We start from the raw sequence: 25488 nt of genomic DNA, 5'->3' as shown, positions 1-25488 counted from the left end.
ACTTGGGTTGTAAAATCGTGTGGTTTGCTTTCTATCATCATTGTACCCTCGTCAGTTTTCCTTAGCAATACAGGGGAACTAGGCATGTTAGACATGGTAGCTCTTTCAGATTGAGAAGAAATGTGGGTAGTATTTGGACTGGACTGTGAGTTGAAGTCCTTTGCTTCAAGAAGAGCCATCATGGTGCTTTCATCAATCACCTGTCTACGAACGAGCACGGGCGAGCTGATCTTTTCGATGGTGGTTGGGGTTGCTTGTGTTGTAAAGTCCTTGGCCTCTACTGGCTGGGGAAGGATCAATGTACTCTCATCCATCAACTGTTTCCTTATAAGCACTGGGGAACTGAGCTGATCGGTCGTAGAACTCTTTAGAGATTGTGAAACGGAATCTGTTGTAACTGGAGTTGCTTGCATTACCACATCCTTTGACTCAGCCAAATCCATCGTTGTGCTTTCATCTATAGCAACCTTCCGCTGCAGAATAGGCGAGCTTACTTTTTCAGTTGAGGTTGGGGTCATCTGAATACCCAAATCTTTGTCTTCTTTTGGCCTCATTGATGTGCTTTCATCAGACACTTCCTTCCTTGTAAGAATTGGTGAACTAAGCTTGTCAGCTTTGGGAGATTCTACGTACTGGGATGAGTTATCTGTAACAGTAGGGGCAAACTGGGCCATTGAATCTCTCGCTTCTCGTTGGATCATGAATGTATTTCCATCAACGAGTTCCTTTTGAATTTGCGACTCCACGTTTGAGCTCATTGGTGGTATTGTCGTGACTGATCTATTCTCTGAGGGTATCAACAACTGGGATGATTGGTCCCGGATATCTGGCTGAATCTGAACAGACCCATCAGCCAACGACACCTTTGTCATAAATGTGCCTCCATCCAATGTTTCAGGCTTCACCTGTGCATTTGCGTCCGCGTTCTTGACAGCATCGGACTGAGTAAGAATATCTTCTTGCACTGGTGCAACCTGCGTCGTAAAATCTTTTCCATGTTGTGGTGGTGGTGGCATTGTACCTTCTTCTATAGTGCCAATCTTCCTCTGTAATATTGGAGAACTTTGAGTGTCTGCAAACGTCTTCGTCATAGGTTGTGATGCTCCCTCGATTCTCACAGGTGATACCTGAGCGAAACCGTCCTTTGATTCGGCCGGTATCATCATAGTACTTTCATCTATTGCGACCTTCCTTGTGAAGACAGGAGATATAACCTTGTCCGTTGTCACAGTTTTGGGGTACTGAGAACTGTGTTCAGATGTTAACTTCTTTTGCATTACAGGTGAACTGATTTTATCAGATGTGACAGTTGAAGGATATTGAGAAGTGCCCTCTGATGTTAGTGGTGTCACTTGGGTATGGAAATCCTTAGCATGAATCTGTGCCATCATTGTGCTCTCTTCAGAAGTTACTTTTCTGACAACTATTGGTGAAGAGGCGGTGTCACAAGTTTTGACCTCCCGATATTGTGAGATGCTGTCAGATTTTCTGACTGAAGCTTGTAAGTCGATATCTCTTCCAGGAGCTGGAACAATTTCAGTAACACGCTCAGATGTCAAGATCTGGAATTGGACAGAGCCTTCTGATGTGCTGGTAGATGTCTGAGTTGGTAGATCCTTCGAATCCAAGGCAGGCATGTAGGTGCTGGTATCCGTTAAGAGAGATCCAATATGAGTACTGGCATTGTTTGAAGAAACCTCAATAGGCGAAGACGAGCGGTCAGTATGCGTAGTGATGTACTGAGATGACATATCCAATGATTCCTGATCGGTCTGGAATTTACTATCAGCATAAGGTACTGCGGTCATAGATGTACCACCATCAGAGGTATCTGGAGCAATCTGGGCAACAGCATTCTCTGACCTTCGTTTAAACACAGGAGAGCTTGCCATGTCAGTTGTCCAAGGAGTGGTCTGGATTGTGAAATCTTTCCCTTCGTAATGAGTTATCATTGTGCTCCCGTCTGATGTAGTTGGTTTGCTCTGTGACTGAGCATCTCTACCCTCTGTTGAGATCGGAGAGTTTGCTCTGTCGGAAGATGGAACCACTGTATCGTGCTGCAAAGAATTATCCTGCACATCAACTGCATGTTGAGTAGATGAATTATTGAACACTCTGGTTGTAATATCGCTTTGAGTCGAATGAGTGGCATGGACTTGATGAATTTGACTGCCACGATCATGCCTCCACGCACCTGTTGTTCCTATGCCTCTATCAAGTAGGGTTGGGTGAATTTGTGCAGAAGCATCGACTCCCCAAGCTCTTGGCATTTCAGCAAAATCTTGAATGACATTGATCTGCTGGATTGGTGCTTCATACGAGGAAACAACTGGTCCATCTAAAGTCTCTTGCAGATTGTCAACAAATGTGTCCCAAGTGAATTCCTCTAGCGAGATACGGTCAGACTGTGTATCAAGGAATTCTCCATCTTCAAACTCATCGCTAAAATCTGCAAACATTGGGTCTGTCTGTGTCGAAGAAACAACATGCTCTCTCCGTTTGAAAATTGGTGAATTGCCCAAATCTGCACATGTTGGCATAACTTGGACCGACATATCAGCAGCATCTTGATGTTCGTATTGACTCTGTGTATCTGCTACCTTTGTATCACATTGTGCTGAGTTTGAACTTTGGTCCACTCTTGCCTGAGAATCTGCATCAGCAGACAGTGGTTTGGTAACCATACCCATGTCTGCGCTCTCTGGTATAATCTTGGCAAGTGATTCCTGGCTTTTCGTGGTCGGGCGGAATTGAGTTGACAGATTATACTGAAGCGGTTTTGATGTCTGCGTATCTGTCGTCTGTCGGTACTTAACAGAAGTACTAGTTTCTGCATTAGCCATGGTCTTTCGTTGTTGTTTAGGCGAAGTATGTGCAGAACCAGGGGGACTATACTGAGCACTTGTTGTAGATTTGACAACCGTGATGGTGGACATTCCTTCATCAACCGTCAATGCGTCGACCTGTGCAAAACTATCCACAGGTCTTGATGCATGCTGTGATCCGGTATCTCTCATTGGTGTTGAGGGCTGTCCCATTTGGACTTGTACCTCACTGGACACCATTTGTCCTGAGTGCATTACTGTAGCTTGATCAATGGTAAGAGGTTGGGTCTGCTCTCCAAAGTCATACCCATTGCTACCGTCTCTGTAAATCCATCTTCAGTATCAGGGAGGGTTTGCTGCTGGGCATCCATGAGAACCGATTCCGTCTGTGCAGGAGCTTCCACAGCTTTTTCAAAGATTGTTTCTGTGTGTCTTTCTCGGCCATCTTGCACGTAGCTAACTGTATTCACATACAAGGGACCAAAGTCTGGCTCATCAAACTGCACCGCAACTGACTCCATCTCTACATTTGTTTGTGATGGTACATCGTTTAGATCATCAGAGAATGGAGATACTGCTCTTTCATTAAGGTCATAGTGTTCAGTTTCAGTTGAACCGTCAGCATGTTTTGCTTCTCGGAAAGTGATTGGTGCAATCTCTTCCGATTGCGACACAATTTCGATGAATTCCTCTTCCTCTACATGGACGTCTGTCTGGCAAGATTGTTCCAATGCCGTGCATGGCGTTGTAAAAGTACTTCCTTCGTGAGTAATTGGGCTTGTTGCTGAAGCACTATCAACCATTTGCACATCAACATCGTGTTGTGTAGATGTTTCAAATACAGAAGGTTTGATTTCAGGCATTGTAAGGGCAGATCGTTCTACTAATCTGATTTCTTGAGTGACCACCTCTTTTGCCATTTTGGAAACTTCAGTTTGAGAAATAGCACTCATCACGGCAGTCTTTTCCGTAGTTGTTGTTGCACTTCTTACCACATGAGATGTTTGTGCTTCATTGGCCTTAGAGGTAACTTTGATGTCAGCTTGAGTGGGTTTTGTTGAGTATTTTGTGACACGTGCTGGCGTGGAGTGATCCACAGTACTTGGTGTCACTACCAACATCTTGTCCATGACTTCAGTCTTTTTAGCCTGGACTGCAGAGTGTGAGGTAACAGGTTTTTGCAGGTTGGCCTGTGTGGAACCAGTTCTTAGCTGAATGCGGAGTACTTCTGTTCCACGTTCAGAAGTTTTTGATTCTGTAAAAGCCTGTGTTGTTGAATCTCGAGAGGACCTGATAATCTGAGAAGCCTTGGGAATCACATCCTTCACCGGGGTTTGAGCATCCTTATTGACGGCCCGATTTAGAACTGGTGAAGATGCCTTCTGCGATGTATTCGGTGTAGTTTGCATTTGCATCTCAGTAAGGTTTACCTCGGCCTGACTTATCTTCTCAATCTTGGGTTCTGCCTTGGGTGTCTGTGAATCTTTATGAGATGCCTCAGGGAGAATCTGGAAGTCTGATGAACAACGTGTTGTTGTGTTTGAGTCTGTGACTCACCTGCCTTCGTTTCGAATTGAGTTGTCATGTGCATCTTAACTTCCTGTGCTGGTTGAGTTCCACTGGTCTTCGCACGTGATAGAATGGGAGAAGAGCTCTGGTTAAGATTTTTGGAGAATGTCTGGCTCACAGAATCTGTCTGTTTTGTTTCATACTGCGTTGATCCTTCTCCAAGAGATATTTCCATCTGTGTTGTTGTCTCTTGACGTTTTAATTCAGTTTGAGACACAACGTGTATTGAAGAGGTTTTGATTACAGGGGTTTGCAGCAATTGACTCTGGTGTCTTGATAGAAGAGGGGATGTTGCTTGGTGTCCCAAACTCAACTTTGTTTGTCCGTCAAAATCGTGTTGTTTCAGCAGATGTTGCGTCGAGGTATCCAACTGTTGCATCTCATGTTGAGTTATCTTCTCATGCGACCGTCGTTCATACTGAGTGTTAGAATCGATAGTCGAGATTTTATCTTCCAAAGTTTGAATCATGAGATTCAACAGCTTCACTTCATGTTGTGTCGTGACTTCTGAAGTCAAAACCTTCTTTTCTTCCATCGTTTGTGCAGTACTGTTGTCAGTCAAGGCAGGTACTGGTGATGTAGCTTGATCAGAACTTGAAACAGTTGTCTGTGATTGACTGTCACCATACGCCATCATATACTGTGTCATGGTGTCTTTAAGCTCCTGTGCAAGTTGGGTTGTCCTTTCAACTACACTGGCCTCATATTGAGTAACATTGTCTTGACTTGAGCCTTCATACTGTGACGTAGTACTTAATTGTGCTGGCCTCTCTTGCTCAACTGTTTGAAGTACTTGATCAGATGTCTCGCTGATGGCAGTAAATGAGGCTTGATTCTTTTGACTGATCTTACATTGAGTTGTTGATTCAAGCAAGATGCTCTCATATTGAGTGGTGATATCGGTCACCTGTTGCAAAGCTGATGAAATAGTCTTGTGTTCAGATTGAACTATTTGCTGAGAGGAAGCGTCTTGTTGATTGCTAACATGTTGCGAAGAGCTTTCATTAGTAGAAAGCTCATATTGTGTTCCTGTTTGACCTTCGCGTTGGGCTGTTTGCATGGCCATGTTAGATAAGTTGATTGAGATTGAAGATGTTGACTTGCTAGTGGATTCAAGAGCGTACTGGGACTGGGCATTAAGTTGTTTCAGCTCATGCTGCGTGGTGCTCTCCACCTGGTGAATTTCATGCTGACTTGCACTCTCCTGCTCATCTTTCTCGTACTGTGTTGTGATTCCCTCTGCACTCACTTGGGACTGCGTTCCAGTGTCACTACCGGAAGGAAGTGTCTGTAAGTGTTGAGTTGCAAGACGCTGAAGTTTCGGGGATGAAGCCTTGTGTTCGATGTCAACGAAACTTTGTGACAAAGCATCATGTTGATTTGCTTCATACTGTGTCGTACTCTCCATAGTATCTCGGTCATGTTGGGTTGAACTGTCTTCACCGATTTGCTCATGCTGGCACGATATCTCTCGGTCCTCCCTCTCAGATTGGGTAGTTGAACTTAGCAATTCCTGTTCATACTGAGATGTAGTTTCAATCATCGACCGTTTAGCAGTCTGCAAACTTTGATGGGCATGGCTCACATCTAGAGTTGAAGTTGTAACATCTCCGACTTCAACCGTCGATTGAGCATGTGCATCTTGTAGATTCTCCACATATTGTGTCATACTCTCTTCCTGCTTGAGATCATACTGACTGACGCCATCTCTTTCCTGTACATCTACTTGCGTGTGTGAAGCTTTCTGCGTGAGGAAGTACTGTGATGATGATTCTGCAGTTAATCTCACATCAGAGATTGTTTGAGAAACTTGCTCCATGAATGTAGGATGAGTAGATGATGTTGCTTCGTCCTTAAATCCTACCTCAATATGAGAATGTGCATCTTGAAGTTTCACTCCATGCTGGACAGATCCATCCTTGACACTAGGTCCATACTGTGTCGTGTGATCCATTTGGTCGCCTTCGTATTGTGTAGAGTCATGCTGAATTCTGGTCTCTGCCTGAGTCGTCGATTCCTGACCTTTCACGATGTATTGGGTTGATGATTCAGTCTTTGGTACCTCCTTTCTCTCCATGGTTTGCATATACTGGTTATTGAAGTCAGGTATAGTTGTAGATGTACTTTTCTCATCATCCAACGTGAAGGACTGAGATTGTGCATGTGCAAGAGATAATTCGTACTGAGTTGTCGCCTCATCCCCATATATTGCATATTGACTGGTTTCACTCTTCTCAATCACTTCATGTTGAGTGGCAGTGACGTTTATCTTCAATACATGCTGAGATGAAACATCGGCAACAGACTGGAATGTCTGATGAGCTTGATCAGAGGCCGTTTGAATGGCAGGGGTTGTTCCTTTCTCTTCTGTTTGAGTTGTCATGACTGGTTCTTCCTGTGCTGTTTGAGATCCACTGGTCTTTGCACGTGATAGGATGGGAGAAGAGCTCTGGTTAAGATTTTTGGAGAATGTTTGGCTCACAGAATCTGTCTGCTTCGTTTCATACTGCGTTGATCCTTCTCCAAGAGATATTTCCATCTGTGTTGTTGTCTCTTGACGTTTTAACTCGGTTTGAGACACAACGTGTATTGCAGAGGTGTCGATTACAGGGTTTGCAGCAATTGACTCTGGTGTCTTGATAGAAGAGGGGATGTTGCTTGATGTCCCAAACTCAACTTTGTTTGTACGTCAAAATCGTGTTGTTTCAGCTGATGTTGTGTCGAGGTATCCAACTGTTGCATCTCATGTTGAGTTATCTTCTCATGCGACCGTCGTTCATACTGAGTGTTAGAATCGATAGTCGAGATTTTATCTTCCAAAGTTTGAATCATGAGATTCAACAGCTTCACTTCATGTTGCGTCATGACTTCTGAAGTCAAAACCTTCTTTTCTTCCATCGTTTGTGCAGTACTGTTGTCAGTCAAGGCAGGTACTGGTGATGTAGCTTGATCAGAACTTGAAACGGTTGTCTGAGATTGACTGTCACCATACATCATCATAAACTGTGTCATGGTGTCTTTAAGCTCCTGTGCAAATTGGGTTGTCCTTTCAACTACACTGGCCTCATATTGAGTAACATCATCATGACTTGAGCCTTCATACTGCGATGTAGTACTTAATTGTGCTGGCCTCTCTTGCTCAACCGTTTGAAGTACTTGATCCGATGTCTCGCTGATGGCAGTAAATGAGGCTTGATTCTTTTGACTGATCTTACATTGAGTTGTCGATTCAAGCAAGATGCTCTCATATTGAGTAGTGATATCAGTCACCTGTTGCAGAGCTGGTGAAATATTCTTGTGTTCTGATTGAATGGCAGGGGTTGTTCCTTTCTCTTCTGTTTCAAAGTGTGATTGTGAGTGTGCTTCCATTTGACCTCCTTCATATTGGGTTGTAGTATGATCAACCTTTGATTCATACTGCGTGCTAACAGCTTCAGCAGTTACTTTGTACTGCGTTGATTCCACCTTTTCCATTCTCAGTGACTGAGTTGGAACGCTTGCCATCATTTTCGACAACTGAGTTGAACTGTCTGTCTTTGCAACACCCTTAGGCTGGGCAGTCTGTTGAAGTTGGTGAGCTACTCTTGGGAGAAGAGGTGACAATGACTGCTGAGTAGTATTCACACTTGCTTGGATTGGTGAATCATTTTGCTTGAGTTCTGTTTGTGTTGGATCGTCTCTTGTTTTGAGAATCTTTTCACTAGGCGTTTGACTCGGCATGTCATTAGCTCGTCGTAGAACAGGTGATGATGTCTGGTCAATAGATTCAACCCCCAACTGAGATTCTGCGTCTTTCATACTCAACTCATATTGAGTAACACTATCTCCTCTTACAATGTCATGCTGTGTGGCACTGTCTTGATCCTTCCTGTCATATCCAGTGCCTGCATTTTGCAGATTATACTGGATGTGAGTTGTAATATCACTCTTAGAGACTTGAGGGATGGACGCCTGCAAAGCTTGACTCGTTGAACGTGGAAGAATGGGAGATGATCCTTGGGGAATACTCTTGACTTCAGATTGTGAAGCATTTTCATGGAGTGTCTGTTCGGATTGTGTTTGACTGTCAGCTCCCTTCACATCGTATTGGGTGACGCTGTCTTTCTCTTTCTTGGCAATCTGTGTTACTCCATCCTTCAGCTTTCTTTCTGTGAATGCAGCCACATGGCGAGTTGCCGTTACTTCGGGTTCATCTGTCTGTGTCGAAAGTGCAGCCACTATTATGCCAGGCTCAGAAGCAGTCTGTGTAATTTGAGACGAGAATATTGGTTGTACAGGGGTCGCAAGTGTACCTGCATCGGACGTCTTGAAGAAAGTTTGTGAATCCGAGCTTTGCTTTGTTAAATCATACTGGGTTGCACCTTCCTTTTGGAGGAGGTCATGCTGGGACACTCCTTCCTTGACGGTTAGCATATCATGTTGACATGAGCTATCAGATGTTCTTGGTTCATATTGGGTAATGATATTACTTGTACTTAACGGTTTCCCTGCTTGTGTTTGAGAAATTTGGTCATTCTTTGCAATTGTTGGAACTTGAGTGGTACCTTCCGTCGACTTAAAGACATACTGTGTTGTGTTGTCTTGTGTCCTGACATCATGCTGCGATGAAAACGGTGCAATAGCTTGTTTGGGCGTTTGCAATACTTGATTGGTAACTCTGGGAAGAATGGGGGATGACATTTGATCTTTCCCTTCAGTTGAGGTCTGTATTGGAAGGTCTTTAAGTAGACTATCGTACTGAGTTGGTTTTTCTTCTGACTTCAGCTCGTACTGCGTCATACCATGTTGACCTACGATGTCATACTGTGTCGGGACATGTGAAGAGCTTGTTGCATACTGACTTGAATTCTCTACCTGCTTTAGTTCAGACTGTGAGGATGCATCCCCTTGTTTTAGTTCGTATTGAGTCAATCCGTCACTCATCTGGACTCCTGTTGGTTTAGGAGTCTGAAGAGCTTGACTAGTGACACGACGAAGGATGGGGGAGGAAGCTTGTTGCTGAGTCTCCAGGTCTGTCTGGCTGGTAAATAGCTGGTTTTCTATTACAGATTGTGTTGTAATGTCTTTCACTTCAGTTCCCTGTTGGGTCGGTGTATCCTTCAAAATTGATTCATGTTGAGTCGTAGTATCTTGAAGTACAACTGCAGATTGAGTTGTGATATCTTGTACCATCAGGTCATGTTGTGTTGACATTTCTCCATCGTTCTTCTCAAACTGTGTGGAACCTTCTTGCCCGACAATGTCATAGTGAGTCACCTTATCATCTTGTACGAATACATGCTGACTGGTTGAATCTTCTTTCTTTACTCCAAACTGGGTGGACGCTTCATCCTGTTTTAGCTCGTATTGTGTTAATCCATCGCTCTTCTGGATTCCTTTGGGTTGAGGAGTCTGAAGTGCCTGACTGGTAACACGACGAAGGATAGGAGATGAAGCTTGCTGTTGAGTCTTGAGTTCGGTCTGGCTGGCACACAGCTGGTTTTCAATCAAGGACTGCGTTGTAATAGATTGTTGTAGAAGGTCATACTGTGTAGCCCCATCTTGCTCATTCATCTGGTGCTGGGTAGCAGTTTCCATGCCTTTGAGATCATATTGGTTCATGCTACTGTCCATTTTCCTTTCGTACTGACTTGAACTGTCTGTTTTAGGTGATGGCAATTGTGGTGCTGCATACTGGACAGGAGAAACAATCTCTCGAAGAATAGCGTCTTCAACAGGAATGGGATAATCAGGTGTTTGAGTATCAGCACTGTGCATTTTTACTTCATACTGTGTTGTTGTCTCACCAATCTTCAGTTGGTATCCTGTGTTACTGTCCGTTTTTTCGAGTTCATACTGAGTGGTTCTTTCTTGGGTTGACTTCTCATATTTGGTCTGAAGTGCCTGACTGGTTACACGACGGAGGATAGGAGAGGAAGCTTGTTGTTGTCTCTCGTAATCAGTTTGACTTGCAAATAACTGACTTTCTAACTCGTACTGAGTGGGCCTCTCTTGTTGGTCTTTGACATATTCGGTAACACCGTCTTGTACCTCTCTCTGGTGCTGGGATGTACTGTCAATACCTTTGATATCGTACTGGGTCTCAGCACTTTCACCTATTCTATCATATTGACTAGTTCCTTCAGTGACAACCCTCTCATGCTGGCTTGATCCATCTTGTTGATGGATCTCGTACTGCGTCATAGTATCTGCCTTCGTCTGGTCATGCTGTGTTGACCTGTGTTCATCTTGCTTTCCATACTGAGAATTCGCATCAATTGTTGAACTCTCATATTGGGTTGGAGCAGAAACAGCAGAGAGCACAAACTGGGAAGAACCATCTTTCTGCTGCGGAACAAACTGTGATGATGAATCGCCCTGCTTAACCTCGTACTGTGTCAATCCATCACTCTTCTGAACTCCAGTGGGTTTAGGCGTCTGAAGTGCCTGACTGTTGATACGGCGAAGGATCGGAGAGGAAGATTGAGTCTGAGTCTTAAGTTCGGTCTGGCTTGCAAATAATTGGTTCTCTATTTCATATTGGGTTGGCTTTTCCTCTCGTTCTGTCACATATTCTGTTACACCATCCTGTACATTTCGTTGATACTGTGTTGCACCTTCTACACCTGTGATATCATATTGAGTCACTGAACTTTCACCTGTTCTATCATATTGACTTGTTCCATCAATTGTACTACTCTCATATTGACTCTCCCCATCCTTCAAGCTATGTGGTGTTTGCATAATCTGGCTTGATTTTGCTCGAAGAATAGGAGACGCTGCCGTATGCGAGATCTTGACATCTTTTTGTGTTAGTGCGTCTTTCATGTCCGCTCCATGCTGGGTGGGTGTATCCTTCAAGATTGCTTCATGTTGAGTGTCTGCTTCTTGAAGGGTGACTCTTGATTGAGTTGTGATATCCTGTCCCTTCACATCATGTTGCGTTGACACATCTTCATCCTTCTTCTCATATTGTGTCGAAATCTCTTGCCCAATGTTTTCGTAGTGCGTCTCAGCGTGTTCTTGTTCCTGTACGCATTGACTTGTTGACTCTTCTGTCTTGACTCCAAGCTGGGTGGACACGTCATCATTTTTAAGTTCATATTGTGTCAACCCATCGTTCTTCTGGATTTCTGTAGGCTTAGGAGTCTGGAGTGCCTGACTGGTGACACGACGAAGGATTGGAGATGAAGCTTGCTGCTGTGTCTCAAGTTCGGTCTGGCTGGCAAAAAGCTGGTTTTCTATTAATGACTGTGTTGGAACGTCTATCATATCAGCTCCATGTTGCGTAGGTGTATCCTTCAAGATTGATTCATGTTGAGTCGTAGTTTCTTGAAGGGCAACTCTAGATTGAGTTGTGGTGTCCTGTCCCTTCACATCATGTTGCGTTGACATGTCTTCATCCTTCTTCTCGTACTGTGTGGAACCTTCTTGCCCGACAATATCATAGTGTGTCACAGCATGTTTTTGCTCCTGCATGTATTGGCTTGTTGACTCTAATGTTTGGACTCCAAGCTGGGTGGACACGTCATCATGTTTAAGTTCATATTGTGTCAACCCATCATTCTTCTGGACTTCTGTGGTCTTAGGAGTTTGGAGTGCCTGACTGGTGACACGACGAAGAATAGGAGATGAAGCTTGTTGCTGTGTGTCATAAACAGTTTGACTTTCAAACATCTCACTCTTCACCTCATGCTGAGTTGTTCTCTCTTGTTGGTCCTTGACATATTCTGTTTTACCGTCTTGTACATCTCTCTGGTACTGAGTTGTACTATCAATACCCTTGAAATCATACTGGGACATAGCACTCTCGCCTATTCTGTCATGTTGACTACTGGCATCAGTAACAGCCATTTCATGCTGACATGTTCCATCCTGTTGGTGACTCTCGTACTGGATTACAGTATCCGTCTTCTTTTGGTCGTATTGGGTTGACCTGTCTCCATCTTGCCTTACATACTGTGAAGTGCTATCAACTGTTGAAGTCTGGTATTGAGTTGGGACAGAAGCAGCAGAGAGCACAAACTGGGAAGAACCATCTTTCTGCTGTGGAACGAACTGTGAGGATGAATCACCCTGTTTAAGCTCGTACTGTGTCAATCCATCGCTCTTCTGAACTCCTGTAGGTTTAGGAGTCTGAAGTGCCAGGCTGGTAACACGACGAAGGATTGGAGATGAAGCTTGCTGTTGTGTCTCAAGTTCAGTTTGACTGGCAAACAGCTGGTTTTCTGCAATAGACTGCGTTGTAATGTCTTGATGTAGAATGTCATACTGTGTAGCTCCATCTTGCTCATTCGTTTGGTGTTGGATTGAACTTTCCTGCATCTTTAGATCATATTGGATCATAGTACTGTCCATCTTCCTTATGTACTGACTTGAACTGTCAGTTTTAGGTGATGGCATTTGTGGTGCTGCATACTGGACAGGAGAAACAACTTCGCGCAGAATAGCATCTTCAACAGGAATAGGATATCCGGGTGTCTGAGTATCTGAACTGTGCATTGTCATTTCATACTGTGTTGTTGTTTCGTTTGTCTTCAGCTCGTACACTGTGTCAGTGTCTGTTTGTTTGAGTTCATACTGTGTGTTGCTTTCTTGGGTTGCCTTCTCATACTTGGTCTGCATTGCCTGACTTGTGACACGGTGAAGGATCGGAGAGGAGGCTTGTTGCTGTCTCTCAAACAGATACTCTGTAGTACCATCTTGTACCTCCGTCAGATACTGAGATGTACTGTCAATGCCTCCGATATCGTATTGGGTTGAAGCACTCTCGCATGTTCTGACATACTGACTTGTTCCATCAGTAACAGGCCTTTCATGCTGACTTGATGCATCCTGTTGACTTCCTTGGTGCTGCGTCATAGTGTCAGTTTTCTTTGCGTCGTATTGGGTTGACCTCTCTCCAAATTGACTTATATACTGTGTAGTTCCATCAGCTGTCGGAGTCTCATATTGAGTAGGGACAGAAGCAGCAGTTATCACGAATTGTGATGATGAGTCATCCTGCTTAAGCTCGTACTGTGTCAACCCATCGCTCTTCTGAACTCCTGTTGGCTTAGGCGTCTGAAGTGCCTGACTGAGGACACGACGAAGGATCGGCGATGAGGCTTGTTGTTGAGACTCAAATTCAGTTTGATTTGCAAATAACTGACTCTCAATCTCATGCTGTGTTTCTCTGTCTTGTCGGTCCATCACATATTCTGTAAGAACATCTTGGACATCCTTCTGGTATTGAGTTGTATTCTCACTACCTCTCATATCATATTGAGTGGCTGTACTTTCACCCGATCTGTCATATTGACTTGTTCCGTCAATTGTTCTACTCTCATATTGACTCTCCCCATCCTTCAAGCTATGTGGTGTTTGCATAATCTGGCTTGATTTTGCTCGAAGAATAGGAGACGCCGCCATATGCGAGATCTTGATACCACTTTGTGATGGAGAGTCTTTCATGTCCACTCTATGTTGGGTGGGTGTATCCTTCAAGGTTGCTTCATGTTGAGTTGTAGTTTCTTGAAGGGCAACTCCAGATTGAGTTGTGATATCTTGCCCCTTCATGACATGTTGCGTTGACACGTCTCCATCTTTCTTTTCGTACTGTGTGGAACCTTCTTGCCCGACAATATCATAGTGTGTAACTTTGTCATCTTGTTTGAATACATGTTGGCTTGTAGAATCTTCTTTCTTTACTTCAGACTGGGTTGACATGTCATCCCGTTTAAGTTCGTATTGTGTCAACCCATCACTCTTCTGGATTCCTTTGGGTTGAGGAGTCTGAAGTGCCTGACTGGTAACACGATGAAGGATTGGAGATGAAGCTTGCTGTTGAGTCTCAAGTTCGGTCTGGCTGGTAAACAGCTGGTTCTCTATGACAGCTTGTGTTGTAGATTCCTCCTGTTGAATGTTATACTGTGTAGCTCCATCTTGCCCATTCAGTTGGTGTTGGATGGAACTTTCCTGCATCTTTAGATCATATTGGATCATGGCACTGACCATGTTCCTTTCATACTGACTTGAACTGTCAGTTTTAGGTGAAGGCATTTGTGGTGCTGCATGCTGGACGGGAGAAACGATCTCTCGCAGAATAGCATCTTCAACAGGAATAGGATATCCAGGTGTCTGAGTATCAGTACTGTGCATTGTCATTTCATACTGTGTTGTTGTTTCGTTCGTCTTCAGCTCATACAACGTGTCAGTGTCTGTTTGTTTGAGTTCATACTGTGTGTTGCTTTCTTGGGTTGCCTTCTCATACTTGGTCTGCATTGCCTGACTTGTGACACGGTGAAGGATCGGAGAGGAGGCTTGTTGCTGTCTCTCAAACACTGTCTGGCTTGCAAATAACTGATTATCTATTTGATGCTGCGTATGGATTTCTTGCTGATCTAAGAGATACTCTGTAGTACCATCTTGTACCTCTGTCAGATACTGAGATGTACTGTCAATGCCTCTGATATCGTATTGGGTTGTAGCACTCTCGAATGTTCTGACATACTGACTTGTTCCATCAGTAACAGGCCTTTCATGCTGACTTGATGCATCCTGTTGACTTCCTCGGTGCTGCGTCATAGTGTCAGTTTTCTTTGTGTCGTATTGGGTTGACCTCTCTCCAAATTGACTTATATACTGTGTAGTTCCATCAGCTGTCGGAGTCTCATATTGAGTAGGGATAGAAGCAGCAGTTATCACAAATTGTGATGATGAATCATCCTGCTTAAGCTCGTACTGTGTCATCCCATCGCTCTTCTGAACTCCTGTTGGCTTAGGCGTCTGAAGTGCCTGACTGAGGACACGACGAAGGATCGGCGATGTGGCTTGTTGTTGAGACTCATATTCAGTTTGATTTGCAAATAACTGACTCTCAATCTCATGCTGTGTTTCTCTGTCTTGTCGGTCCATCACATATTCTGTAAGAACATCTTGGACATCCTTCTGGTATTGAGTTGTATTCTCACTACCTCTCATATCATATTGAGTGGCTGTACTTTCACCCGATCTGTCATGTTGACTTGTTCTGTCAATTGTACTTCTCTCATATTGACTCTCCCCATCCTTCAAGCTATGTGGTGTTTGCATAATCTGGCTTGATTTTGTTCGAAGAATAGGAGACGCTGCCATATGCGAGATCTTGATACCACTTTGCGATGGAGTGTCTTTCATGTCCGCTCCATGTTGGGTGGGTGTATCCTTCAAGATTGCTTCATGTTGAGTCATAGTTTCTTGAAGAGCAACTCCAGATTGAGTAGTGATATCTTGCCCCTTCACGATGTGTTGCGTTGACATGTCTCCATCCTTCTTTTCATACTGAGTGGAACCTTCTTTCCCGACAATATCATAGTGTGTCACTTTGTCATCTTGTTTGAATACATGTTGGCTTGTAGAATCTTCTTTCTTTACTTCAGACTGGGTAGACATGTCATCCCGTTTAAGTTCGTATTGTGTCAACCCATCGCTCTTCTGGATTCCTTTGGGTTGAGGAGTCTGAAGTGCCTGACTGGTAACACGACGAAGGATTGGAGATGAAGCTTGCTGTTGAGTCTCAAGTTCGGTCTGGCTGGTAAACAGCTGGTTCTCTATGACAGCTTGTGTTGTAGATTCCTCCTGTTGAATGTCATACTGGGAAGCTCCATCTTGGCCATTCAGTTGGTACTGGATGGAACTTTCCTGCATCTTTAGATCATATTGGATCATAGCACTGACCATGTTCCTTTCATACTGACTTGAACTGTCAGTTTTAGGTGATGGCATTTGTGGTGCTGCATGCTGGACGGGAGAAACAATCTCTCGCAGAATAGCGTCCTCAACAGGAATAGGATATCCAGGTGTTTGAGTATCTGTACTGTGCATTGTCATTTCAGACTGTGTTGTTGTTTCGTTCGTCTTCAGCTCATACACAGTGTCAGTGTCTGTTTGTTTGATATCATATTGAGTAGTGCTTTCTTGGGTTGCCTTCTCATACTGCGTAGACATGTCATCACCCTTTACCTCAATCTCTGTATACATTGTTCGCTTAATTTTTCCTGCTTGGAGAGAGGTCTGAATTAATTGGTTGTTAACTCGTGTCAAGATTGGAGATGAAGCTTGGACGCTTACTTCGTTGACTGCTTGAATTCCAGATGGAGAATTTTCGACCTCACTTTGAGTGTTAACATCTTCCTGTGTCGTCTTATGCTGGGTCTCAATGTCCTTATCTGCCCTCTCGTATTGAGTAGTAGAATGAGCTGCTGTGAAAACGTACTGAGTTGCGTTGTCCTCCGTCATCTTTTCATATTGCGCAGCTATGTCAAGTTGTGAAATCTCGTACTGGGTTGTACTGTCAGATTTAGGTGATGGCATTTGTGGTGCTGCATACTGGACAGGAGAAACGATCTCTCGCAGAATAGCGTCCTCAATAGGAATAGGATACCCAGGTGTTTGAGTATCAATACTGTGCATTTTCATTTCAGACTGTGTTGTTGTTTCAGTCATCTTCAGCTCATACGCAGTGTTATTGTCAGTTTGTTTGATATGACTTTGCGATAGAGAGTCTTTCATGTCAGCTCCATGTTGGGTGGGTGTATCCTTCAAGATTGCTTCATGTTGAGTCATAGTTTCTTGAAGAGCAACTCCAGATTGAGTAGTGATATCTTGCCCCTTCACGACATGTTGCGTTGACATGTCTCCATCCTTCTTCTCGTACTGAGTGGAACCTTCTTTCCCAACAATATCATAGTGTGTCACTTTGTCATCTTGTTTGAATACATGTTGGCTTGTAGAATCTTCTTTCTTTACTTCAGACTGGGTTGACATGTCATCCCGTTTGAGTTCATATTGTGTCAACCCATCGCTCTTCTGGATTCCTTTGGGTTGAGGAGTCTGAAGTGCCTGACTGGTAACACGACGAAGGATTGGAGATGAAGCTTGCTGTTGAGTCTCAAGTTCGGTCTGGCTGGTAAACAGCTGGTTCTCTATGACAGCTTGTGTTGTAGATTCCTCCTGTTGAATGTCATACTGGGAAGCTCCATCTTGGCCATTCAGTTGGTACTGGATGGAACTTTCCTGCATCTTTAGATCATATTGGATCATGGCACTGACCATCTTCCTTTCATACTGACTTGAACTGTCAGTTTTAGGTGAAGGCATTTGTGGTGCTGCATGCTGGACGGGAGAAACAATCTCTCGCAGAATAGCGTCCTCAACAGGAATAGGATACCCAGGTGTTTGAGTATCTGTACTGTGCATTGTCATTTCAGACTGTGTTGTTGTTTCGTTCGTCTTCAGCTCACACGCAGTGTCAGTGTCTGTTTGTTTGATATCATATTGAGTAGTGTTTTCTTGGGTTGCCTTCTCATACTGCGTAGACATGTCATCACCCTTTACCTCAATCTCTGTATACATTGTTCGCTTAATTTTTCCTGCTTGGAGAGGGGTCTGAACTAATTGGTTGTTGACTCGTGTCAAGATTGGAGACGAAGCTTGGACGCTTAATTCATTGACTGCTTGAATTCCAGATGGAGAATTTTCGACCTCACTTTGAGTGTTAACATCTTCCTGTGTCGTCTTATGCTGGGTCTCAATGTCCTTATCTGCCCTCTCGTATTGAGTAGTAGAATGAGCTGCTGTGAAAACGTACTGAGTTGCGTTGTCCTCCGTCATCTTTTCATATTGCGCAGCAATGTCAAGTTGTGACATCTCGTACTGGGTTGTACTTTGTTCGGTATCGGACACATGTTGTGAAGCAGTAGTCTTCGTCCGCACCGCAACAGCAGGAGGCGTCTGTTGAACTTGAGTTGATACACGAGGAAGACGAGGAGAAGAAGCCTGGTCAAGGATTTCCAAGGCTGTTTGTGAAGGAGATTCAGCCAAAGCCGTGTTGTATTCAGTAAATCTCTCTTCCATTTTCATATCATAATCTGTAGCAGTGTCGCCTTGTGACAGTTCATGTTGAGTAGTTATTTCTTTCGAAGATACTACTATTTCAGTCGTTCTGTCTCCCCATTTCAATTCATGCTGTGTAGCTAGATCTGATCTCTCAGTATGTGCTTTGAATTGAGTGGACATGTGAGCCACAGATGATTGGTATTGCGTGATATGATCATTTTGCTTAATTGTAATTGGTGAAGATGCTCTCGGAACAGTGTCGACCTTTGTTTGGATATGTGATTCACGAATGCCTTTTGGTGGTGTCTGTGACTCGTTGTCGTTTGTCCTGGAAATAATCGGAGAAGACACCTTCTGCATTGTTGGCTTACTCTCGTATTGCGTCGATGTGCTGGTCATGATTCTTGGTGGGTCCGATTCCAATGTTACAATGCGGGGCATAACAGGGGCAAACTCCTGCACCACCGGAGTCATGACAACATTTTCTTCCGTAGGAGTTTGGGAACCAATTGACATAGATTGTGGCGTTAGTGTAGACGTTGCAATAGGACTCATAACGGCTGTCTGATTTCCTGAGTCATGTACATTGGCCTCATACTGGCTGTCAAAAGCTTCTTGCTCCACTTTGGATTGAGTAGTAATATCTCCCATTTTAACCTTGTGATGTGTTGAACTGTCAACAACACCAAGCATGCGTTCTGTTGCTGCGTCTTTCCATTTGAGTTCGTACTGAGATGTGTTGTCTTGACGTGATTGGCCAATTTGTGTGCTAATTTGTTCCACATCTTGTTGAGGTGTTTGCAAACTGTGATCTAGTTTTGGAGTCAGCAGGGGAGACGATGACTGATCCCCTGATAGAACAAGATACTGAGCTTCATTGTCTTGATGTGATGAAACATGTTGGCTGGCAATGGCTTTCACCTGCAATTCACGTTGCGATGAAGCATTTTTCATTTTCTTGCGTTGTTCACCAGGAGTCTGCAAAGCTCTGCTCATTGCTCGAGGAAGCATAGGTGAAATGGCCTTAGCAATGGAGTCCATGAATGTCTGGGATTCTTTGCCATGTGCAAGTAACTCGTACTGGGCAGATGCATCAGCAGCAGGAGTTTCAACGGGTGATGAAGGTCTTTGGTTCACATCAACTGCCGTCTGACTATCTGCATGTGACATAGACGTCTCATACTGCGTTAACACCTCTGCTGAGAGTATTACTGGCTCATTTGGTGTTTGTGACTCCATTCCTATTCCCTTTGGTAGTACTGTAGATGTTCCTTGTTCTGCAACTGGGATGTTGGACTGACTTGCATATTCCTGTCGACTTTGAGCAGACTGGGTTACTTTGGTATCGACTGGCACCTTTGCTTGTTTTGGAGTTTGCGCTTCCTTTGAAGCAGATCGGGGTAACATCGGAGAAAGTGCTTTCATCATAGTTTGCAATGCAGTCTGGGTCAACGATTCCTTAGATTTCACATTATGCTGGCTAGTAGAATCCCTTGTAGGTGTCCTCAGTTGTGCTGGTGTCTGTGATGGCTGATGAACAGTCTCTGCAAGAACAGGAGAGGATGATCTTGGCGTCGAAGTAAGTACAGTTTGATCATAAAAATCTCTATACTGGATGGGATCTGTATTAAATGCATGCTCTTCTATCTCACTTGTAGTCTGGCATGTGAAATCAGTTGTTTCTTGCACCAAAATGAATGGTTCATTTTCGACCTTGGCTTCCGAAACTACTATTATCTCTTCATATGGAATATCTTCAAAGTCGGTCTGACATGTAGAGTCATTTACTGCCGCTAGTTCAGTGTCATGCTGGATGCTTGAATCCTTTGTTTCGACCTTGAATGGAAGGATCTGCAATTTTGCCTCGAATGTCTGTGGTTTAGCTTGTGTAACAGCACTAGACAGATTGGGTTTGACACCAGCTTGAGTAGGCACATTCGTTAATCGAGGTTGAGCTTGGGTATGTCTATGCCCGATCTTGGTAGGATTGGTCTGATCAGCGCTTTCCAGGAGAGCTGTTTGGAATGTGCTCATGAATCTCTCTTCTGTTTTGGGTGAACTGTCATGCTGAAGTCCTTTCTCAGAGATAGTTACAGGGCTGGTTGCTGATTGACGCTCGGATGTCGTTACAGGACTCGTGGCTGCTTGTCGATCAGATGTCTCAAGTTGCATTGTCTGTGATGATGACTCGGCTACCTTTGGTTTAAGAGCAGCCAAATTTGGCATAGAACGCTCAGGTACAAGTTGAACTGGCTTCACAGCTTCCTCAATGACAGTCACTATTGGTATTTCAGTCTGCATGGATAAATCTTTTGTGATCTTTTCAGTAGATGTGAGTTTAGTTTGATACTCCTTGTGCAGTGTTTGGGCACTAGAAGTCGAATTTTCAACTCGCTGCTGGACACTCTTTTCTTCAGTAGCTTTTCGAGCGAATATGGGACTCGAACCTGTGTCTGTCACCTCTACACCTGTCTGACTTTGTGCCATATCCACTTTAACTGTATCCTGAGCTGGCGTGTCTGTGGTTTCTGCAACGGCCATCATTCCAGCGTTGGAAACATCTGATTCTAATGCATCTTCACCACGGTCCAATGTTTCCTGTGTATCTGTCTGGTATGCTGATGACATCTCATCCTTTTCCATTGTCTGAGTTTGACAATCAGTCAATGGAGTCAGTGCAACCGGAGGCAGAAATTCAACCGGTGAATAGGAAACTGGTTCGACGGACTGGAGATGAATAACTTCCTGAGGAATTTCAGATTGCTGTTCGTCCGTTTGTGTACCAGATGCTGGGTATGTTTCCACCTCGGTGGCTGATAAAGCATCATGCACGTCTGCCTCCTTCGTCTGAGATACAAAGTGAGTTACATCTTTCTTCATCGTGCTGGTGCTCGAGGATGTCATTTCGGAAAGGTGTGTCTGTGACACGACATCAGCGCCAGCCACATGGTATTGAATATCACGGCTTCTCATTGTTAAAACGTCAGTCTGTGATGCAGAATATGACAACTCCGTCTTTGATGCAAGGGTTCCACTTTCTGATGTGTGCACCATGCCCGTCTGTGTCACCTCACTTATCCCAGGTGTGTTGGAAGGAGAGCTAGCTCTATGTTCTACCTTTTCAGATACAGTCTGCAGGTCACGATCTAAATGCTTTACAGCTTGAGTAAGCATTGTCTTGCTAGCTGTCTTTGTCTCATCTGTCTGTTGTAGCTGCGTTGCAAAGGTAGTTGGGATCATATCTGTATAACCTTCTGCGCGTTGGACACTTGTCTGCGTTTTCTTCACATCAATGGATGATTCATATTGAGTCTTGATGTTGGAAGATACAGTTGAAACAGTTTGTGTAGATTGGAGTGTGAATTCCGTATCTTTTGTCATTGTGCTTCCTGAAGTCAATTTCGAAACCTGTGTTTGTGTAGGCTCAGTATGACTGGGTGTCGCAAATTGGTGAGTGAATGGTTGAGTCGGAACGTTTGGCGTCTGTGAGACATTATCATCAGAGCTAGGTCTTGAGATCAGCTCTTCATATTCTTCCTCCGTCATTACAACAACTGAATCGGTTTGCATGTCCATTTCAATGCCGCTATCTGCATCAGTTTCAGTCTCCATGTCGTCTTTATCCTCAAAAGACTTGATGATAACAGGGTCTGTTTGGATCTCAGCGTTGACACATTCAGGAGGCAAATAAAACTCGAAGTGTTCCTCTTTTTGCTGTACTTGCTGAATGGGCTCAAAGATAGGCTGCTTAGGTTCTTTCGTTTGGAACCATCCATCAGTCGTTTCTACTCCTGCCTGAACAGCTGATGTAGGCCTATCGACATCATATTGAGTCCATTTTGGTGACACTTCCATGAAGGCTTGAGTGGACGCTTTCCCGAATTGCTGTTTCTCGGGCATTATTCCTCTTTCAACTGATGCAGGTGCTACCTGTGCTTGCCCAATCACATACTTCATAGTCTCTTGTGTAGTTTGGTCCTTGAACTGTTTCTGTGGAGTCCACGTGGATGCTTGGGAAACATCCGATTGAGCCTGGAATGCAGCATGCTTGGAAGCTATTTCATGCTGAGTCAACACTGATTCCAATTTCACCCGAGCTGTATTTATCGCCTGTTCAAGTGTATCGGGAATGACTGTTAACTCTTTGTCCCTCATTTCAAATGTTCTTTCGTACTGCATTGCCATGTTTTTCATTTCTTGCAGAATGGGGGATGCACTGCGAGATATCGTTTCAAGCAGTGTCTGGATTCCCGTATCTTCAGTATCCACATCAAAGTCAAGAGCCATTTCATCTGGTTTGGCAAGTGTTGGAACAACCATTTCTTCTCGGATTGTATTGGTGATGTTCTTCTTCACAGCTTCAAGCAAGCTTTCTATATCCTCTAGTGTCATTTCAGTCATTGAAGATCTTTCATTCATATCATTGCTAGCCTGGCATTCAGTGCTCTTCAAAGCTACATCAGATGGATCAGTACAGTCATCACGCATCGTGGGAGCAAACTGTGAACTTGTGCTGGTTGCTTCAGATGACCATTGTAGACCAAGTTCCTTCAGTTCCTTCTTGTATTCTGCAAATGTCATTTTCTCAAGTTGCTTTATTTGTGCCTGCATGAAAGAATCAGTCGTTGACGGTTCATGTTGCGATGATGCACTAGCACTTTCAACTTCAGGCATTACAGTGTGTCCTTCTGTAAGCCTTGGGGAGGCCTGCTGTGCTTTATCTTGTTCTGTGATATCTATTACTGTGGTAGCATTTGAAACATCTAATGAAGTCTGGAAGCTAGTAGCTCTGGTTTCTGTTACAAACTGCGATTCCTGCACTCTTGTTTCCTTTGCAAATGCAGCGGTGGTCATCTTTTCCAGTTGCTTAATTTGCGTCTGTAGCAAGTGTGTATCAGTCTTTGGCTGGTGTTGAGTAGTCACATTCTTGGACACAGTGGGAGACACTTGGGATGGTTCGTCCTTCATTGTCCTAAGAATAGGATCGTGTGATGAATCCTGAGTTTTCTTCACATATGTTTGAGATACTGAACTTCGTGTCTCTGGTACAGGTGGTTGAAACATCTGAAGGACAGGTTCGCTCTTCTCAATCTTTATCACTGGTTCAGGCATTGGCAATTCCTTAGTCTGGCTTGAAACTTGTTCTGTGGGCAATGGCATTGTTGCCGAAGATTCTGAATGGCTTTCTACCACAGTATGACTGCCTTGATGAAGTATTGGCACCGTGGCTTGCACTGGCGCCTCAGAAAAGTAGTACTGGGTCTCAAATTGCACAGTAGAATCCACTGTCACAGGAACAAAATCAATAATAGTTACTGGATTAGTCTGCGCTCCTGTGGTAGACATCCTCACAACCGTCTTCGGTTCTTCCTTCACTTCCTTTGTTTGAGATTGGTGTGAATACGTCACTGTCCTCTTGGCAATGGTTGACTCAGACTTAACAGTTGGTCTCGCAAATGAAGAAACTGATGTGACTGTGGGATTCACTTGAGCTGTTGATTCGGTACGCTCAGGAGCTGGCATGGTATTTGTTGCAGTAGCTCTTATCTCGTCCAAAATCGTTTGCTGTGTAAAGTCCTGTCCGATGGGAGCTGCCAACATCGATGCTTCCCCAACATCGGGAAAGGCATGAACTGATGAGTAGTCAGTATCTGGTCTTATTTGGACTTTAGACTCCTTAGTGCTCGGTCGTTTAGCCGTGTTTGTGAATGTAGAAGCTTGTGGAACTACACATTGTGATTGGCTATTTGTCACATTCCTGACAAGTGTGCTCGAAGATTTTTCAGATATTACAGGAGCTATTTGAGCCTGGGCATCTTGGAGCTCTGGGAGGACTTCGGCAGGTGTAGGTATATTTGCTTCACATGATTTCTCTGTTCTCTGAACCACTTCAGTATTGACCATAGCATCGCTGACTGATCTCTCTTGCTGAATAACTTGTGACTTAAAGTACCGGGTTGATGTAGTGGTATTCACATGCCTTATAACTGGTTTTGCCATCATTGCGGCTGATGCAGTACGAACCGCCATCTGAGATGCTGTTTCAATCGTCTTTGGAGGCATCATGGTATTAACGGCGGTAACTGCAATTTCCTTAGAAATCGTATTGCTACTTGTTTGTGTGGTTATAGGTGCCACCTGTAGAGTTGTATCACTGACCTTTAGCTCCGTTGTATTTGTACCACTTTCTCTGAGTTGAGAGGTTGTCTGCGTTTCAACATCATATACCTCAACTTGGAATACTACTGGCGGAAGTTCAACCTGCGGAGCATCTTCCTTGACTACCTCCTCTGTGATGGGAGTAGGGATGTTAGCCTGGCTTGCCTGATCTTTCTTCTGAACAACTTCAGTATTTATTGAAATCTCAGAAGAGCTAAGCTCATATTGAGTTTGCTGACTTGCCATTTTGATACTTTTTGGGTCCGTCTTAGATTCCTTCATGGGTGGCCGTGCTATCGTCGAAACATTGGTATTGTGAATCGTCATCTGTGAAGAACTGTTGATGGAAGTGATGTCATACTGTGTAAGAGAGTTAGAGAATTGATACTGACGTGTACCTGTGCTGATTTCTGTGTTACCTGGGGCATTTTGGACTTCTGCATCAGTATTATCCACAGTTGATTTGACATTAATACCCAACTCTTTAGTCTTCAGTTCATGTATTGTCTGTGTCCGTTGTGTTACAACCTCCACACGATCGGTGTTACTAAAGCTGTTGTCCAGGGTAGGCTTTGCTGTTGCAGACACTGCTGTAGACGTGGGTTTTACCTGAACTGTGAAACTTGCAGTTTTCTTAGCATCAGTGTTGATTCCCGTATCTCTGTTGTCTGGACCTGGCATTTCCATTTCAGCTTGTTGGGTGAAATCGACTCCATTCACAGTTGCCGATGACGATGATGTTTCGGTGGCTGGAAAGACTTGGGCTGCAGAGTCGTCGGTGTTAAGCTTGTCAAATTGAGAGGTAGAATCTCTGATGGTAGGAGCCTTTGTGTTACAGCTTGAGTCCATTTGATCAGGCTCAATCTGTGATCCTGAATCTGCAAGCTGTGGTTCAAAGACAGGTGCAAATTCTACCGGAACAACCTCTTGCTTGACTACTTCCTCATGTTTGATATCGGGTATATTTGCATGAGTAGATTGGTCAGACTTCCTCACAAGAATAGGCGACGTGGTATCATCTTGCGTAGTGGTGACAATCTGAGATCCAATGTTTGCACGTTTGGGCAAGGGTGATGTATTGCTCACTCCATCCCTCACA

This window comes from Strongylocentrotus purpuratus, unplaced genomic scaffold (genome assembly GCF_000002235.5).
Source record: "Strongylocentrotus purpuratus isolate Spur 01 unplaced genomic scaffold, Spur_5.0 spur5_scaffold_4, whole genome shotgun sequence".
Taxonomy (NCBI): domain Eukaryota; kingdom Metazoa; phylum Echinodermata; class Echinoidea; order Camarodonta; family Strongylocentrotidae; genus Strongylocentrotus; species Strongylocentrotus purpuratus.
Note: the sequence above shows the minus strand (reverse complement) of the source record.